This window comes from Lepidochelys kempii, chromosome 3, assembly GCF_965140265.1.
Source record: "Lepidochelys kempii isolate rLepKem1 chromosome 3, rLepKem1.hap2, whole genome shotgun sequence".
NCBI classification, from domain to species: Eukaryota; Metazoa; Chordata; order Testudines; family Cheloniidae; genus Lepidochelys; species Lepidochelys kempii.
In genome coordinates, this window is record NC_133258.1 from 166,450,897 (window position 1) to 166,471,760 (window position 20,864).

Genomic DNA, 20,864 nt, shown 5'->3' on the forward strand with positions numbered 1-20,864 from the left:
ACGACTTTTCCATAAATATGCAAGTGGGAAGAAATGTAGGGAAGAATTCTTGTGTGAACTACCCACAGTCTCAGTCTGATCCTGATTACAGTATAATGTCGGTTCTGGATCCTTCTTCAAAATACACTACCTATCTCATTTCTGTACATGACTCTGAATTCCAAAGAAGGATAATATGACTGTAAGACTTTTTAATTCCCTAACTTACTTCAGCAGTTATCAGCAGCTGGTTACTTCAGCTAGTTGATATGTCTTGCTGTCTTGTAAACACTCTCTCTAGTATTGTGCATTACTCATAGTTTGAAAACCACTTTGACTTCTGTAACATAATTATGTTAATGTCAAATGAGTCACAGAGAAACAGCAAACTCCTTGTATCAGAGCCTCACCTTGGTGCCAGTTTCTGAATACTGTCTACTCCTGCCGGCATGGGAGGGGTAAGACAGGAGGTTTAGGGGAAAAAATCCTTTCATTTAACTGAAGTCATGTGAAGTTATGATAATGACACACAAAGGAGAATGAGTGACCATCAAATTCAGATTCACTGGAACATAAATTTACTATTAAGAGAAAAATATCTCCTGATCTTTCTTTATTAGAAAAATTAAAAAGTAATGAGGGCAGCTTGGCAGATATCTGTTGAACATAAACAACTTTTGCCATTGCTTATTTAGCTAACCTGCAATGATTGACTTACACAATTTGACATTTTAATCATTAAATTTCAAAATTGATCATCTTTGATGTCTTATGAATTTTACTTCTTTGGGTATTTCTTATCTTTTAAATATCATTTGCAGTTGTTAAACTATTTTAGCTCATTTTTTGGGCCATCAATTGCCAGGACCTAGAAAGTCCTTGAAAAGTTAAGTTACTGCACCAACTTCTGTTCTGACTTACTTACAACACCGTTAATAGGTGTCAGAACAGGACTTGGTCCAGTATTAAAAAAGAAAGGATTCTAAATTTGTGAAACACTGGACATCTCAACTCTAAACTGTGGAATTTCTTCTGTAGCATACAATAGGCAGTTACTAATTATTTTGTATTTGTCTAACCAGGATTTTATAAATTCAAACATAAATTATTATACAAATTTACCAGACCTTAACAGTCTGATAATGAACAAAATTTATCATCTGAGTATAAATGAATGCACTTTTTTCAGATAATACATGTTTTACTCTTAGTACATAGGTGCTTTTCATTGTTTCAATAGAACCCACTGTGCTAAAATAAATCAAAATAAAACTAGTGAGCTAAAAAACTAGACAACAGATAACAGCTGAAATGACAGCACTAGTAAAATACTTTAAGCATTAGTAAAAGCAATTCACACAAACATTATGTATAAGATTGATTGTAAATATATATGTATATTAATGTATACAGCCCTAGTTGAGAAAATTATGAGACAAGACTTACATTTCTCTGTGTTAAAATCCTTAAGAAACTCTATGTCCCTTTCAGAATATTTTCCCTTCACATCCCGACTTCTCAGATCAACCCTTTAAAATCTTTCTGCTCACTTACCCTAGAAACTCTGTTAATAAACTAAATCTCACTTGCCCCCTCTAGAACCAACTGTCATTACTAAATTAAATGGAAATATGAAGTCATGTCATAGGTGACTAATTGTATCCTAGATTTATCTACTAGCCACGATCTAAATATGAAGCCACAGCATCATCTCGACCTTAAAGTGAGTGAGGGGCTTTATTTCACAGCACATCTCCCAATCAAAGATAGCCTACTATGGACAATACCTGTAGTTTGAAATCAGCAGAGCTCTGAGTTATAATTATTCTTGTTTGATTTATTACAGCCTTTAACACAGTAGAACCAATTTATTATTTCCTCAATGGAAACTTTTTTGGAATATTCGGTATTTCTGTTTTTCAACTAAAGAACATTTATGAAATACATTTTAATAGACTAATTTACAAAAGAAAAAGAGTCTATATTTTGTTAATTATTTATTTATAATTTTAAATTAATCCGTACACAGATGCCCATACACAAATATACATAAAGGGATGCTACCTAGATTGAGAGCTTTTAGGGCTGGGACTGTCTCTACATGTACAGCATATAGCAGAATAGGGCTGTGATTCCTGACTGAGGCTTCTAGGAGCTACTCTAAATAAATAAATGGTTATTAATAATAATAATGATAATTAATAATAAACTATTTAAACCCATCTTGTTTTTGTCCATTACACACAGTTAGGTGGAAGAGGGGAAGAGAGTCTCATATAAAATTCAGTCTGTTAGCTAGTTTAGACTCCCAAATAGAGTGATTACAAATAAAACTGGACAAATACATCCCTGATATCATCCCAGTACATCCATGGAATGAAATTTGGGATGAAGATGGCCCATGTTTATTCATGTAAAACTTAATTTACTGGACTCCTCTATTTTAATGATTTTTTCATGTGTCCATGGTCATAGCACCCAGATGCATGACCTACATTAAAAAGCAAGATGTAAAATCAAACTGCCCACAAAAGGCAGCTGTAATCCAAAACTCCCTCTTGACCAATTCTCATTTACATCCCCCAGCACAAAGCACATACAGCAGAAGGTGGAGTTACTGGGTCTTTCCCCTCACAGTTATCCAAACCCCTGTTTATCTGAATGTTTACTGTGTTCCCAGAATTGTTTTTTATAAACAGGATTGTATTGAAACCACCAGAACAGTTTTCATGCAGTCACAGTTCCTACATATTATTAAGCCATATCAGCCCTCAGCCTCTGATCCCATCTCATGTACTATCTAATTGGTCACAACAAATTCCTGATGCCCCCGTCAGTTAAACATATAATCGTATCATGTGACAGGGGAATTATGTATTTGAACAAAAAATAGTGTTATCTGTTTGTCTGTCTATCATTGGTCCGTCATTCTCTATCAATCATCTGTCTGTCCCTTTCTTTCCATCTAGCTAGGCCTCATACACTATATGTATACACTATACTCTGTCTGCATGTCTATTTCTCAGTCTGTTGTCTCTAGCTGTTTCACTATCTCTCATTACCCTAATCTCAGCGAGGGACTTTGGAAACAGGAGGGGTCGGAGGTGAGGAAGCTGTGGAGAAATACGGTTGAAGAGACCTTGAGGTCAGGTACAAATAAGGACCTTGGGGAGGAGGGACCTTGGGATAGTTACAGGGGAGGACTGTGAAGAGGGAGAGCTGAGGAGTATGGGGGAATCTTGGGCAGATGAGGGAACAGGTACTAAGTAGAGGGGCCTTGGGGAGAAAGAACAGAGCCCAGGAGAGGGAGCCAAATACTTAGGGGACACTTGGAGAGAAAACTGAGGGGAGGAGGCAGAGGCTTGGGAAGACACTTGGGGAGAGGGGATCTGGGAGTAGCAGAAAGAAGACGGGAGCTGGAGTGATGGAATAGAGATGTAGGAAAGGCACAGAAAGGGAGATGGGTGACGTTGAATGGCGGAGAGTGGGACTGAGGGGGCATAGAGATCTGGGAGACAGAAGGATATTGGAAAAGATGGAGAACAGGGAGACGCTGGAGAAGCAAACAGAAGAGGGATGTTTCCAGAGAAGGAAGACTTGGGTCTGTTAGGGAATGAAGGGGGACAGAATGGGAAAATGTGAGGTTGTTTGGGAGGGAAACAAGAGAGTGTAGAGTTTGGAAAGGTGGGATGGTTAGGGCACTAGCCCAGGACTTGGGATGCCTTGGCTAATTTCCTGCTTCTGCCACAGACTTTCTGTGTGACCTTAGTCAAGTCACTTAGCCTGCTTGTTCCTCAGTCCCTCATCTGTAAAATGAGATAATAGCACTTCCCTACCTAACAGGGTGTTGTGAGGATAAATACATTAAGAGAGTGAGGCCCTCACATACTATGGTGTTAGTGGCTGAATAAATACCTTACCTAGAGCAGGGAGGCAGTGGGATTAGAGGAGATGTGTTACTGGGAGCCTTGGGAAGCAAGACCCCACTATGAGGGAGGGGGTTTGTCTCTCCCCCACTCTGTAGGCAAATCGAGGACTGAGACGCAGCACTGTGTAACTACATCAGTGTTTCACCCCTGACTCTAGCTGCCTCCCTCCCCATCTTCTGGCACAAGTTCTAGTGTGGGGCTATGGCTGAGGGGTTATAACACGCCAACCTGCCCACCACAGGGCCAGTAAATGTGATTCTTATTGTACAGGGGAAACTGAGGCACGGAGGGGCAAAGCGAGCTGCCCCTGTGGCGCTGACATTAGAAGCTGCGTCCCCGTGCCTCCCAGTCACCCCTGCTCTAACCACCGCACCACGCTGCCTTCAGGCTTGACCAAGGGGAGAGGGAAGAAAACGGGTCAATGCCCCTTTAAGGAATCGAAACCCCAGTGAACATTCCAGTTGACATGTCATCGTTCCTGGAAACGGATGGCGTCATCGCGTCCCTTCCGCCCTTGACGGGTGGCGGCTGACTGAGCAGCACGGACCTGAAACGAAGGACTAAAAATAGCACGGGAAGGGTGGGGGAACAAGGCCAGGCCACGGCCAGTCGGCTACGAGCCACGCCGGAGTACGGTGGCCGGCGAGGGATGTTCCCTTCCAGTCTTCGCGGGGGGGAGGCACTGGGCTGGCAGGGGGAGATGACTCAAAAGGGTAACCGCCCTCCTTAACTCACCGTCCGCCACGAACACCCGTGCACATGCGCAGTAGACCGAACTATTTGTAGCCGTCTCTTGGGGGATGATGTAACGCGGGGAGCAGCTGAGTGGGGCTGTGCGCGAGGCGTCACCGGCTCGCTGCCTCGAGCTGTTTACAGCAGGGACTGTCGGTTACCTAGCAACGCAGGGAGACACACTGAGGAGTAGGGCGGGAAGAAGAGCATCGTTCCGGGCCCTCCCCACCGCAGGAGCATCGACACGGGCCCCAGCCCGAGGGGGGAGGGGCAGCGCGCCCGCCGCCCCGCCCCAGGACAGCAAGGCCCCCAACTCCGAGCGCATCCACGCGGCCATGCAGGCAGGGGCCCATCCCCCCATCCCGAGAGCACCGATAGGCCCCCGCCCCCGAGCACAGGCATCATCCCCTCACCCCAAAAGCTCTGACACGCCGCCCCCCGCCCCGAGCACCGACATCCTCCTGAGATAGAGATGCCAACCTCCCAGGGTTGTCCTGGAGTCTCCAGGAATTAAAGATACAATTTTAATGAAAGATTATGCCATGTGATGAAATCTCCAGGAAGAAGTCCAGCCAGAATTGGCAAGCCTACAAGAGCGCCGACTGACTTGGGGCCCCACTGCAGATGCTGGTACAGGACCTCCTGCCCCACTCCAGATCTCTGACAAAGATGGTGTCCAACTTCAAGGGCATCAACACAGTAGCCCCTTGGCCTCCTGCCAGGCCCAGACGAGCATTCACATGGGCTCCCCAGTGTTCACGTACAGCTAGTGTAAATTGGGTGCTAGGATTTTAGTCCCTGTGACACCGCAGGCTTGGATGGCAGATGTGCAAAACGCCAGTAGCCTGCATACCACCGACCACACTAGAGTGCCTGCCACTGCTACTAAGAGGGTGCTAGACCAGCAGTGGTACATTGGGAAATCTGAGAGGAAAACATCTCATGTAGATAAGGCCTGTTTTTGTTTACTTGGATCCACAGCTTTGTCTAGATTTCCCTCAGCCTCAAATCATCACCCACAAATCACTATGATCCACAGTCCTCTTGAGTGTTTGACAAAGACCCTCCCAAATGGCAGAAACAACACAAAACTTCTGAGGAGGTCTGAAATGCTGTGGGGTTATCTTTTTAATCTCTACAGACTTCTTAATCAGTTCAGGCTCAAGATTTCACATTCCTGATGTCAGCATGAATAGACACCGAGACAGCCCCAGGTTTCTGTTGGATGGAGGTAAATGAGTGACGTAGCTTTTAACAGTGAGAAGTTCTGTATGTTCAAACCTGTTTTGCTACTTAAAAACTATAGCGGGGATAATAATCTGGGGCTAGACAGATCTTACTGAAGTATTACGAATCTGTCAAATAGTATTTTCCAAGCATTTTGAAAGGACAGAGATTCGCCTTTCAACCTTAGAAAATAGTATTGTTGAAATCTTTTTTTTTTCTTTCAGTTTGATTGGTTTTCAGTCTTTTTTTAAAAAGGAAGTCTCTTTCTGGTGGGAATCTGAGAAGGTGTTAAATTCTGTTTGTGGTCATGTCTATGAGTTATCCGGGTTAACTTTACTTGATTAAATTTAGAATTTTACCGCAAGAGGGGGAGGCTTCTTCTTTAAATGCCATCACTTTTTATTTGCCTTCCAGCATCTTCAAGGGAGTCTACAAAATTGCTTATCCTAATTTCTGTGGGATTTTATTTGAAAGAATGAAATTCAGTTATGATAAAAGGAAAAGAAACCCTACAACCAAGTTCCATTTATTTCAGCAACAGTTTCTGGGTTCTTTGTGGACAAAGCAGCAATGAACACTTGGGTATTTGCCATTCAAGGTAGAATGAAAAAGTCATGCCATTTTTGGTTGGGGGATCATTTACCAAGAGTGACTCTCATTTCATCATGCTTAGTTTGTTTCTGTCTCATATAGATAGCACTTTTAATTAAAGGATCTCAAGGAGTTATTTCTCTCAACACCTCTGTCAAGTAGATAAGCATTAGCCTACCCAATGTATGGATTTGAAAACTGAGGCACGTAAGAGGTTCAGTCACTTGCCTATGGTTCCCCGGGGAGCAAAGCTGGTAACTGAATCCAGGAATTCTGGCCTCACAATTTTCTATTCTAACCCTTAGACCTATTGCCTCCTTGTTTATATTACTCTACCTTATTTGGTTGGTTTAGTGACAGTATAATGCAGCGTCATGCTTAGAAATCACAGGCTAGAAGGAGTCTCTGGAGTAGATTGGGAGAGAGTAATCTTTCTGTCAGCCCACAGAGAGGTGTTTTCAGGCTCCACGGGATCTCTTGTTTTCAAGCGTAAGAAGTAAAGGCAACTGTGTTTCTCATCTCCTACGTTTCCTTTAATTATAGGGTTGAAGGTAGGGACAGGAGTGGTTATTGTTTCCAAGTGTAATATTTCTGAATTAGTTCAGTCTGGAGGAGTTGCTATTTTGTTGGCACATTATAATTGCCGCTTTCCTGCCCTCAGCTACTTGGCCAGGAGAGAGATTTCTGTATGTGGCACTTCTAATTTCTGTTTGATCTGCCCTTATATAGGAGCTTTTCTTAAAGGTAAATTAAAGCTTTGTCTCTAGTAAGAGAAATTTTTTTCTTTCTGGCTCCTATTTCTCCCTTTCACGATCAGAACTAGGAGTTCCACTTGCTCAAATATCAGGAGCTAGAGTTGAACATTAAGCTGGTTCTGACAATTCAGCTTTTTCATTCCAGACAAAATGTGACCACCTGGAATACCATTATCCCATTAGATCATTAGGTTATGCAAGGTGAGGGACAACATTCATTGCTGAACCTTAGAACAAATACCAGTTAGTTTTCATCCCACTATACTTGAATCAAATGAGCAGAGACAAGACTCAAGAAAAGGCATGATAGCCTTTTTGTAAATATAGGGACTATCTGGATGTTAAAGATATATGAGAAAGTTACTATAATGTAGGGTTTACATGTCCTTTAGTGCATACAGTTTACCATAACACCTGAGCACTTCTTATTCAAATATAGACTCAATAGCCAATGGCTTATTCTTCATGGAAAGATTCAGTGGTCTCCTTCCATCTTCTATGCATGACCAAAGGCCCTTAGACATCATGACTTCATGGACAAAGATAAAGCAATTATTTAATTCAATAGGTTGTGGCAAGGTGATGATACTTCTGCCTTAAGCAATTATAAGCAAAATTGGCACTGCCCTTGGGCTTTATTTCTTCTAAGAGAAGAAAGGATGGTCTAGTCATGGTTAGGGTGCAAGCCTGGGACTTAGGAGACTTGGGTTTAATTTCTATTCTGCCACAGACTTACTTGGATAAGTCATTTATTCTTTCTGTGCCTCAGTTCCCTATTTATAAAGAGGGAGATGATAGTGCTTTCCTACCACACAGAAGTGTTGTGAGGGTAAACACATGAAAGCTTCTGAGGTAGTCAGTTACTATTGGTATGGGAGCTATATAAATAGCTAAAATAGATAAAGGGGTGTCAGATTAGAAGGGGTTTGGGTATTTCATTTTACTTTTACTCCTAGTGGTATGGTTTTTTTCTGTTTCCTGCAGAACTAAAATCTCCATATTGTAGGGCCACAAGGAATTAACCAAAACATGACTTTTCATAGAATCAGCTTCTAGTGCATTAGCTTCACAAATCAATTTGCATGTTCTTACAGTCTTGTTTCTCTAACTGGCAATGGAGAATTGTATTTTGAAGGTACGTAATTGGTCAAAAGAAAACCCTTTAAAGCTTTTATTTTTAAATGTCAACCACATTTCAGAATGCTTCACTTTTACAGACTTTGTCATAGGTGCCTGTAAATTAAATGTTTCAGAGTAGCAGCTGTGCTAGTCTGTATTTGCAAAAAGAAAAGGAGTACTTGTGGCACTTTAGAGACTAAGAAATTTATTTGAGCATAAGCTTTCGTGAGCTACAACTCACTTCAATCCGATGAAGTGAGCTGTAGCTCACGAAAGCTTATGCTCAAATAAATTTCTTAGTCTCTAAGGTGCCACAAGTACTCCTTTTCTTTTTGTAAATTAAAGGTTATTGTTAATAGTCATAGTTTTGGGATTAGCTTTAAACGAGTATATTATAGAAATTAGAGATGGAAAGACCTATTACATCATCCTGTCCATCCCCTGGGGTCAGTCCAGGATTGATACCTATACAGTATGGTATACTTTTTAGTGCTTTGTCTAGTCTTGTCTTAAATGTTTTAAGTGAGGGATGTCCCTCACTTCTCTTCCAAGATGATTCTACATTCTGAGATCTCACTGGCACAACATTTTTCCTGGTATGCAGTCTAATGAGTTCTTTTTTATTATTATCTCATTACTTCTAGTTATATCCTCCTCCTCCAATGTTCTAGAAAGGGAAAGGAACCATGGTCTAAGTGTTGAGGAACAGGACTGAGGAGTATGGGGTTCTTTTCCTGGCTCTTTCAGTGACTTGCCTAAATCATTAATATCTGTAAAGCACCTGGAGATCCTGAGATCGAATGAATTATACAAGTGCAAAGTTATTGTTATTATTATTTTTGTTGTCACTGCTATTTTCCAGGTGTATGACTTGAAGGGTTACATTAAATGTGATCTTCAAAGCTCAGAAAAAGATTAAGCCCCATAGTTTCATTCTCCCTTTTGAACCTTCTGTCACCCCCCCCAATCCAGGTTTCCAACACTTTCAAACCAAAAAGTACCACAAAAGCCCTTCTGATGCAGCTCCAGCTCTTTGATACTCTTGTTTTTTCTGTCAGTTCTGGAACTTCCTGTGTCATTTCCTCCACATCCGCAGGTCTTATTTTGTTTGCACTGAAATGGTGTGTTTATGTTTACTTGGGCCCAGGGCCAGATTAACTTTTTGTGGGCCCGGCACCAAACATATTTGTGGGCCACCATTGCGGAATTAGGGCATGTGATGGGGGGCGGGTCCGCAGAGCAAGGGGCCAGTTGGGGGCAATGAGACGCAGCACATCGGGAGTGGCCCCACTCAGCTCAGCACAAGGGCACTGTTTACAAACCCATAACTGCTAGATGCACACTTGCCCGCCCAGCCCTGTGCTGCCAATGTGGCCCTTCCACACTGCCCCCCTGCCCAGTGCCCTGCCTTTATGCCCAGCACCCCCTCGCCCAGAGACCTCCCCAGCAGATCCCAATGCTCCTGGACCTACTATGCCCAGCACCCCATGCCCAGAGTCCCCTCCCGATGACCTCCCACCACAACTGCACAGCACCCTGCACACCATACCCCCTGCCCAGCTCCCCCACCCACAGATCCCCTGCTGTCCAGTATCCCCTTCACAGTCCCCCTGCATAGCTGTAGAGCACCCCATATTGCTGATGGAATTCTGCATCAAATTCTGTGCATAATATTTTAAAATTCTGCAATTTTTTTTTACAATAAATAAATGTGGAAGCTCCACCATGGCAGTGGGGAGCACAGGCCACTGGGGAGGTGGGAGAATACCCTGCAGCCTCCCCCGCCCCACTGGGACAGGGACTTGGCAGTGAGGCTGAACCTGACCCTAACCCAGCACAAGGGCCATGCCTGCCACAGAAACACCCTGGGGCTCTGCCCCTTTTGTGCCAGGCACACCAGATGTGGGCAGGGAGGATCCAAGTGCAGAGGGACTTAGTGTAGGGGGATCCAGATGGGGGTAAGAGGGTTCTGTGGCAGGGGGTAAGAGAGTTCTGGGGGGGAGGGGTAAGAGGGGTCTGTGTGGGGCAGTCTGGATGCAGGCAGCTCAGTGGGGGATCTGGATGCACAGGGAGGTTCCAGGTGCAGGGGCAATGAGAGTCTGCAGTGGGGACCAAGTGAAAGTGGTTGGAGCTCAGCAGGTGGGGGGAGGTGTGGGTGCAGGGGAGGTGGGATTCATTTGGATGGGGTCTAGGTGTAGGTGGTTGGGGCTCAGTGGGGAGGGTGTCTCGTGGGGCTCATCGGAGTGGTACAGATGCAGGGGAGGTAGGACTTGTCAGGGTTAGGGTTTGATGGGCCTGCTTAACAAGGGAGGCCCAGCTGCTGCCAAGGGGATCCACATGCTGGGGCCCCGCTTTTCCTATCCCCTTCTCTTCCCCATCCCATGCCGCTTCCCACTGCTCCATCTCCTCCCCATCCCACCCCACTGCCTCTTCCTCCTCACCCCCCGCTTCCCCATTCCCTTCTCTTCCCCATCCCATGTCCCTTCCCCACCACTCCATCTCCTCCCCATCCCACCCCACTGCCTCTTCCTCCTCACCCCCCGCTTCCCCATTCCCTTCTCTTCCCCATCCCATGCCCCTTCCCCACTGCTCCATCTCCTTCCCATCCCACCCCCTTCTTTCCCCACTGCCTCTTTCCCCCTGCCTTGCCCTGCCCTACCGCGTGGGCACTCACTGTTGTACAAAATGAAGGATGGTTCCCAGCACACAGAAGGGAGCTCAGCCATCACTAGGACCCAGAAGGTGGTGTCCAGCTGCAAAGTCCAGGGAGCTGAGCAGCACCTTCTTTTTTCAGCTGAGCTGCGCAGCAGCTCTGCGTTCACAGACAGTGGGGGGGGGGAGCAGTGGCACGTGACCTTGCATGCCATGTGGCCCCCACCCCTCGCTTCTATTTGGGTGGGAAATGCCCCCAAACTATGCCAGGAACATTCCAATCACACACCCTTGTTCCTCCTTCACTTTCTGCGGGGAGCAAAGAATGCTGCAGGAGGGGGACCTGGGCTGTTTTAATTCCCCCTGGGGCCCAGGAGTACCTCACACAGACCTCCACTGCCCCCAGAGACCCACTCCCCCCACCCTGCCTGTCCCCCAGCCACACTCACCAGCTCACTGGGTGGGGCCTATTTGTCTTGCCTGGGCTGAGCCAGCATCACAGCTGGGGCTGGTGGGGGATCAGAGTGGGAGGGGCCTGTCTGGGCCAGGCTCCCTCAGAACCCCCTTGCCTGGGGCCCACACGAGCGCCCGCCATGCTGGCCAAGAATGACCTGGCCCCTGCACTGGTCCCAGGTGGCTCAGCCCCGGGAGGTGGCAGGCAGAGCAAGACCGCTCGGAGCCGGAGCCGCACTGGGGAGCGGGGCAGGCAGATCCTTGTGGGACATGACCCCCAAGAGCCCCCCAGCCCAGCCAGCGGCGGAGCGAGTGGGTGGAGGGGACGGGATGGGGCAGGGATACCTGAGCTGGCCAGACAGCCAAGAGGAGCATGGAGGAGGGGCTGGAGAGGTGAGGAGCCAGCCTGCGGTGGCCCCTTGGCTGGCAGCGCAAGTGAAATGCAGTGCCCAGCCAGCTGACAGGCCCCTGTTGAGCATGGGCCCAGTGCTAGGGCACCTGTGACACCATTGTAAACCTGGTACTGCTTGGGCCTAATGTTGCTAGTGGACTGATCGAATGTGGGCTTATTATTTTCTTCAGGTATTAAATGTTTCAGATGATTTTATGCATTAAAGTCAAACAGTTGTGATTAGAAACTTCAAATTTAGCATGGATTATGTGTCGTCCGGAATATGCTTTGTTGTATATGCCATATGTTTGTAGATTGGGGGAAATGTGTAAAAAGTTATCAGCAAGTTATTTTCCTTAACTGCTCATTGTGTATAGTTATTTAGATTCAGACCCTTCTGCAATTGGGCAGCCTATCCCTCCTCTGAAACCTTATCCCAGCATTAAATGTGGTAGCAGAAGAAGCTCAACAGGTCTGTCTACCTTCCAGCTGGGCCATGATGGCTCTAGTTTCACACCATCTATAGGGCACAGCACATTCAGGAACACAGCTGCAAGGTGCACACAGTTTGAAGTAAATCTGTGATCTGGTGATCACACATTTAATTAAATGTCCAGCAAGCACAACACAGGTACTTTGAAAATATACACTAATAGATGCATAGATTCCAAGGCTAGAAGGGATCATTGTGCTCCTCTAGTATGACCATCTGTAAAACACAGACCATAGAACTTCCCCAGAATAATACCTAGAGCATATCTTTCAGAAAAACATCCACTCTGGATTTTAAAATTGCCAGTGATGGAGAATCCACCACAGCCCTTGGTAAATTGTTCTAATGGTTAATTACCCTTGCTGTTAAAAATGTATGTCTTATTTCCAGTCTGAATTTGTCTAGCATAAATTCCCAGCCATTGGATAGTGTTATACCTTTCTTGGCTTCATTGCAGTCCATAATCCAGTATCTGTTCTCCATGTAGGTACTTATAGGCGATAAATCAAGTCACCCCTTAACCTTCTCTTTGTCAAACTAAATGGATTGAACTTCTTGTGTCTGTCACTATAAAGCATTTAAACTAATCCTATAATCATTCTTGGGCCTCTTCTCTGAATCCTCTCCAATTTATTAACATCCTTCTTGAATTGTGGACACCAGAACTGGACACAGTATTTCAGCAGTGATCGCACAAGTGCCAAATACAGAAGTAAAATATGTTAGAGTTGCCAACTTTCTAATCGCACAAAACCGAACATCTCTGCCCTGCTCCCTGCCCAGCCCTGAGGCCCTGCCTCTGCCTCACCCCTTGTCCAAGGCCCCACCCCCACTTGCTCCATCTCCCCTCCCTCTGTTGCTCACTCGCCCCCACCCTTATTCACTGTCACTGGACTGGGGCATGGGGTTGGGGTGTGGGAGGGGGCAAGGGCTGGAGGTGCAGGCTCTTGGATGGGGCTGGGGATGAGGAGTTTGGGGTGCGGAAGAGGGCTCCAGGCTGGGGCTGAGGGTTTTGGAGTGTGGTGGGATATGGGCTCTGGGACGGGGCTGTGGACTTTGAGTGGGGCCAGAAATGAGAGGTTCAGGGTACAGGGGAGGGCTCTGGGCTGGGGCGGGGGGTTGGGGTGTGGGGCCATGAGGACTCCGGCTGTGGGTGCAGGCTCTGGGGTGGGGCTGGGGATGAGAGGTTTGAAGTGCAACAGAGGGCTCCGGGCTGGGGCTGATGGGTTTGGAGTGCGGGCTCCAGCTGGGGGTGTAGGCTCTGTGGTGGGTTTGGGGTGCAGAAGGGGGCTCCGGGTTAGGGAGGGGTTTGGGGCACATGGGGTGAGGGCTCCAGCTAGGGCTGTGGGCTCTGGGTTGGGGCCAGGAATGAGGGGTTTGGGGTGCAGGAGGGGGCTGGGACAGGAGAGGGGATTGGGGTGTTGGGGGTGGCTCCGGGAGGGAGTTTGCCTGCGGGAGGGGACTCCAGGATGGGGCAGAGGGTTGAAGTGCGGGAGGATGTGTGATCCTGTAAAGGTGTCCTGTTTCTCCCCGCACCCAAAAGTAACGTAAATAATGATAAAAGCTGATTTGCTAATAAAGGGTTTGAACCTGTGCCCACTGAAGTTAATAGCAAAGCTTACATTGACTTCACTCGTTCAGGATCAGGTTCAAAGCTAGCTTTCTCTTGTGATGTTTTTTTTTTCATATTTATGGATTTGTGATCAAAAGCCAGAGCTTTGGCGTCTAAAATACATGTTTAATACACGCCTCTAAATCATGTTTAAAAGTGAATATCAGTGTTTAAAGCTTATATATTTCTTTGCCTGCCTCCTTTGAGATTTTCAAAAGTACTTAAGTGATGTAGGGGCTTTTGAAAATCTCACTCTTAGTGGAGGCTATCCTGCTCCCATTAAAGTAAAAGTTCCCACTGATTTCAGTAGGAACTAAAGTAGCTGTTGGCTACAAAGATCTGTTTTTACTCAGAAAATGGGATTATCTATTCACAGCACATTTAACATAAAATGAGGTAAATATGAAACGGGTGTTAACAGTATATTTTTGTAATACATTTGGTGAACTATGAAAACTAACTGACCAGTTTTAAAATAATCATTTCTAATATCTATGTTGAGGAACTGTATATTATGATAGATACAGTACTCGGTATCATTGCCATATTTTTATTTAGCAAATTGCTATTCAGTTACAGAACATAACAGAATCTTGCACAGCGCTAAGTGCTGTATATAAAACTCTAGATTAAAAACTAGAATGAGCCTGTATGTAAAAGAAGCTTTAAACCATCCTAACCTAAAAAACAACAGGGTCTCCACATTCTTAATAAAACAAATTCCAGTGTTTAGGTATATAGCACCCAGAAACCTTAATTTCAACACTCATCAAACATCAGAGAGGGTACAAACAAACAGTCCTTTAGCGGATGACCTGAGATAAGAAACAACTAAGGCCGGGTCTACACCTAAGGGCGTGTGCAGGGCACCTTAAAACTTAAGTTGAATTAGCTATGTCATGCATGAGTATGAAAAATTCACACCCCTGTGAGAGGTAGTTAAGCCAACCTAAACTCCGGTATAGACATTGCCACATCAATGGAAGAATTATTCTCTCAACATGGCTATTGCCTCTAATTACTGGGATGGAAAACTCCCTTCTGTTGCTGTAGCAGGTGTGTACACTACAATACTACAGCAGCACAACCCCTCTGGAAACTGATTTTATGCTTTGGAGAAAAGGTATCTACGGAGCTCTAGAGAGGATGTAATTTTTATTAAAAGAAAATATTCCATACATACTGTACCTTGCAATGAGAACAAAATGATAGTGTGGAAATGGGTGGAATATCAGTTTTCTCAGTGTGTGACTGCTGTTCTTTCATTCAGTTTGCTTAGCTATAAACTAGGGGCACAGTTCTGCAAGGTGCTGAGTGCCCTCAACTTCATGATTTTGGCACCTTGCAGAATTGGACCCAAAGTGGGGGTAATCCTGCTCCCAGTCAAATCAATAGCAAAACTCCCAGTGGCTTCAGCCTTTGCAGCATTGTGTTACTATATGAGAACCACACAGTGAAACTGTCTTTCAACAAAATTGAAACTACTCGCTCATTTTAATTGTCTAAACTGAAGATAGTGCAAAAGGTAAACAATTTAACTGTTGAAAAGTAAAATAAATCTAAGAATTCTTAAATTAATAGTCTAAGGCCAAGATTTTGAAGAGTGACAAGTGGTTACAGGTACAGTGATTTGTGGTTGCTCCACACTGAAGACCCATAAAGGAGCCTGATTTTCAAAAGATGTTGAGCAGTCTTTTCTGAAAATCAGGCTCCATTAAGGTGTCTGTTAAGGTCAAGTTGGACACCCAAAATCACTACTCCCTTTTGAAAATCTTGGTCTAATTTATTGCTAAAATGGGTAAGAGACTTTTAGGGGGAGGAACAGGGAGCAAAATATAATTTTTAACTTGATGGTGTCCCTTTAAGATAAATCCAATAATGAGTCTAGTCTGACCATAAAAGCCTAATAATTACATGAGCCTGTGTTTTCAGACCTTGATACTTAAAATGAAATATCAAAATCCATATTTAGACAACTAAATACTATAAAGCTTTGTCTATACAGTTCAGCTGCACAAATGTTAGTAACTTCGGGAGCTCTAGTGTAGATGACTTTCCAACACTGACAAGGGTTTTCATCACTGTCAATTAAACCTCTTTACATAAAGTCAAGATTGGGGCTTCTAGATTCTACAGTAATACAAACAAATGATAATAATAATAATAATGAAGCTGATGATGGCTGCGAAGGCTACTAACAAATGAACTCATTTTCAATGTTGCTACACTTTCCATTGAAGTCCATGAGAGTTGTGAGTGCTCAGAACCTTGAAAAATCAGACCACTCACAACCTAAATATGGATTTAGGTGACTAACTTTAGTCATCCCATTTGAAGATGTTGGTCTTGAGTCTCTTTTTGGGGGTACGCTTTCTGCACCGTGGGCCTGCTTTAAACCTCACTGAGTTCAATGAGAGTCTTTCCAATGACTTTGGATGAAGCCCCATGATAGTGTGTTAAGCATTGTTTAATCTAAATTGTAATTGAAGTGTATTGATAATTCTCTGTAGTTCATAAGTACCTACGCAAGATAAAGGAGCACTATTGCTCATTATTCTCACTATTAGTCAGCTTCCAACAATATCGCAGTCAATTTATTTTCAGGATGAAACTCCAAATCCTCCACAATATTACAAAGAAAATATATACCAAAGAAGCTCTTACAACACAAAGTGAGCAGGAAAAATAATATTTTCTACACTTGGAACTTTCCCCAAATCATGTTTTCAAATCCGTTACCTGTGTTACTAGAGTTGCTTAACTCATCATTTGTTTGTTTTTTGAACGTGACTGTCAACCTGTTGGCAGCCGAAGGTTGCAGCAAACCATAGATGGAAGGACACAAAGGAAAGTATGTTGCATAGTGAAATGGAACTGTGACTCAGCTTTTTCCAAAAGTATCATTCAGTTGTTTGTTTGTGCTACTTCCTCTTGGCTAGCAAGAAATGCCCTAACGCACTGGAATAATAAAATGTTCTGAACTTTTCAATAGGACTAGCTCTTGAAATCTGCTAAGAAGCATGAACAGCAAAAAATAGTAAATAGCAATGTAGTTCCTCAGATGTAAATCTGGTGTAGATTTCACATGGTTGTGTAGTAATTTTAAATGTAGGCACAAATTTTGTTTTTCTGGTCCATTTAGATAGTGTGTGACAATGTGAGGTGAGGCAGAAGCTTTCTTCCAAGATTTTCTGTCTCCCAAAACCTGTATCAGTGCTGCTTTGCAGGTCTTCCATAATAAGCTCCACAGAGGGGTGTTGGAAAGGTTTGGAGATTTTCTCTACATTAATGTGCACCCCGCTGCCCTGACAATGCTCCCCCATGTGCACTCCATCTCACCCTGGATGAAGATTATTAGTGCTCCTATTGAGAATGATCTACATGAGGATGTCTGTGCAGCGAGCCATTTCTGATAGGATTAATAGTATTGCTTTTGCAGCATATATGTGCATCCATTTGGGGGTATTTTTGTGGGTAGCCAGAATTCGATTCAGTCAGTGGTAGTTATGTTATTTTCTGTTATCAGCAATTAGTACTGATGCTGCCTTGTGCTAGAAGAAGAAATATATAGATATAGATTGTAGAGGGCCTTTCTGTTTAGTGTCTGTTGTCCACGGTTTCATATTACTTATTCCTAAGAATCTATTAATACGGGTATGTTTATATGGGATGTTTTAATCACTGAAATCTAAACACATTAATGGCAACTGTTTAAAGTTCCAGGAAGGACAGAGTTCCTTGTAAATGCGTCACATATCTGTACTGTTCTTCTGGTTCTCTTTCAGCCAATGAGAATAAAGAAAATTGTGGTATCCATAATGGAGAAAATTTTTAGTAATTTTAGATTTAGGGCCAGTTTTTGTCTGCCTGGTCCTATTTGGCAGATGCCAGACAACTGATGGACTGATGGAGGCATGTAAGGTTGTTAGGAATAGAATTTAATTTATCTTCTGAATTAGAAGCAAATACTTGGAATACTTTATTTTTCTGTACAAAGATAAGCCAGCACAGTTGGAGGAATTCACTAGTAATGTTGGTGCAAGAGAGCTTCAGAGGGGCCATAAGATTTCTTCCCTCACCTCTTTTCCAGAAATAAACCTGGAGCAAGAGGTCCTTTGCCTGAGCTGCAGGACAGCCATAGCTAGCTCTGAATACTTCCTTCCCACTCCCAGGCTCCACAAGAGGCCTCAGCACAGGAGACATTCTGGAGGAGAGAGGAAGAGTAACCAGAATGCTTTATGCTCCAGCTGTTCTGTACCCCTGCAGTGATCCATAGAGACCATTGCAGCTAGGGTACAAGTTAGGGCAGTCCTCATAGCTTCTGTAACCTGTGCTGGGAACCACGTTGGACCCTGACAGGTCCTGAATGTGCAAACCACATCTCCTAGGTCCTTGTACCAACCCTATCACCAGGAGAGGCATGAATCTGGCTTGGTGTTGACAGCCATGCAATTATCATGAGCAACTGTACAATAACAAATTGTGATCTATGTGGTTGTTGTGAATTTGTTTTCTGTGGACTATGGAGACATCTTCATTACTGTGTAAACTTGAGTTATCTACACCTGAGTTACTTCTCTTGAGCTGGCCTAGTTCAAGTGAGAGGAGCCACACTGTGAAATAACACTTGGGCTGCTATGTTCACACTGGTGCTGCACTCAGCACTTCTGGGGGCACATCTTATGGTGTGTTGTGATGAAGTAAGTTGAGCTGCTGTATGAATTCTTTCCTGATGAATTGGGGAAGAATTTGTCAAACCTTGCTGGGCATATGGGCCAAGTGTGGAAAGGCACTGCACTCGAGTGGAGCAAGCCTGCATCCATATTGCAGAGTGGTTACATTCAGGGATTTGGAGCTGTGCTCCGGTTCCGCTCCAGCTCTAGGCAAAAACCTGCAGCTCCACTGCTCCGGAGCTGCTCCATGTTTCAGCTCCGGGCTCCACTCCAAAGCCCTGGTTACATTAGCAGCTGACAGGTTGTGTGAACTCCGGTATTAGTCTATACCCGGTGATGGCCAGCCAACTCAAGTTAAAAGCATCACCACACTTGAGTGAGGGATTAAAAGATATAAGGCTTGTTTTCCATGAAAAGTTAATGTCTAAGGGCAGGTCTACAGTATGGGGTTAAGTCAACCTAAGTTATGCAACTCTAGCTACGTGAATAACGTAGCTGAAGTCGACGTAGCTTAGATCGACTTACTGCGGTGCCTATACCGCGCTGGGTCGACAGGAGAAATTCTCCAGTCGACTTACCTTACGCTTCTCGTTCCGGTGGAGTACCAGAGTCGACGGGAGAGCCATCTGCTGTCAATTTAGTGGGTCTTCACTGTGTCGATCCTCGGTAAGTGTAGACATACCCTGAGATATCTTCCTGTGAGCAGGAAGAGCAGCCATTTTTTGAGGCAAGACTTGATCTAACATGTTATAGAGTACACGCACTGGTTTCCCTCATGGGCCTTGTCTTCACTAGGAAGTAAAGTTGTGTTCTTAAGTTAGCTGACTCCCATTAATTAACTCAAGGTAAAATCTTGAAGTGAAGACAAGGTAGTTTATAGTTTTGACATAAATAGGTAGGTCAAATTAAAGATTAAGCTTCCTCATAATCTTTAACTTGACCTACTAACTTGTGTGAAAACTACAAACTTGTCTTGTCTTCCCTAGGATTTTAACTCAAATTAGTTAAGAACACACCTTTCTTCCTAGTGAAGATATAGCCCATGGAAACTTTATTTCTTTTCATTCTTGTTTTGTTGTTTCCCTTGATCTATAAAATAAAAGCCATTCAGCCATACTGACTAAAAATATATAGTTGCTCTTTATGTATGGAAAAATGTAGTTCACAGTAGTGTGAACATGTCTTACAGGTAAAAAACCTAAATAAGTCAATTTCAGTTCAAGCTTTTAAAGAGTTCTAAACAACAGTGTACAAAAATGGTTTTAAAATAATTTTAAATATATCTTAATGGTGTCTAATGTGGCAGTTTTCAATTACTAGTTAATGGTGACAAATATCACTGCATATATTGGATTGCAGGATTTTTTCTGTGCAGATGGATTTAGTCAGATAGCTATAAATATTAGCTTTGACATTACAAAATATACAACTGAAATGGGCTATGCTGAAACAATCTTCAGGGCCTGACTTAAATCTAAAAAGCCAGGAAATTTAGTGTTGAGACTGAAACGTGTTCACTCTTCTCAACATGTAGGATAGGCAAGAACATTACAGCTTCCTTTTTTTTTAATCATAGCAAAGAAATATATATTGCTCAAATGCTATGCGGTCTGAGCCTCCTTGGAATGGATATTATCAGTGGATTAAAAAAAGTTGACTGAGGTTTATAAAAAGTACAAACCACTTACTCAGGAAATCCCTTAACTAGTGGACAGAATGGCTAATGGGGAACCAATTTAAAGTAACATATTCTATTCTGTTTGAGTGTCATTAATTTAGGATGTAACCCAATTTCTTAAAACAATTCTATAAACATATTGTTCATTCATACTGTAATAAAATGTTAGAACAATTCTAGATAACTTGACGGAACCACAGTTATTCATGTAGTGTAGATAGGGCCCTGCTGATGTAAGACCTCACACTCTGGTCTTAAATCTTTGCCAGGAAGTTGAGTGAAGCCCACCAAATTTTATGTGAGAATTAATTGGTTTGTGGATTAGCAAAGTGAGATTAGCATAGTTTTACTCTTTATATATTTTCATTATGGGCCTCTCCATGTGGCAGTGGAAGATCAATGGGAGTTCTGCATGCAGGGTGACTACAGGATCAGGCCCTTTGTATTGCAATAGCAGTGGCAGCAATGTCTGTAGTTAAATTCACATACAGTTTCCATTCTAATCCCATATTTTCAGTGTGCATATGTATTAATTATTATGATACAATCTTTAATTACATGATCACATATAATTTCTGAT

At 43.7% G+C, this 20,864-nt stretch overlaps 1 long non-coding RNA gene across 5 annotated transcripts in view; it reads left to right on the forward strand.

Annotated features, from left to right (window-relative positions):
• The first annotated feature begins 4,677 nt into the window (after positions 1–4,677).
• LOC140909522 (uncharacterized) overlaps positions 4,678–20,864 on the forward strand; it is a 147,153-nt gene continuing 130,966 nt past the window's right edge. For all 5 annotated transcript variants that reach the window (XR_012158253.1, XR_012158252.1, XR_012158249.1 and 2 more), the window contains exon 1: positions 4,678–5,871. This is a non-coding gene — a long non-coding RNA (uncharacterized lncRNA). The remainder of the gene's footprint in view (positions 5,872–20,864) is intronic.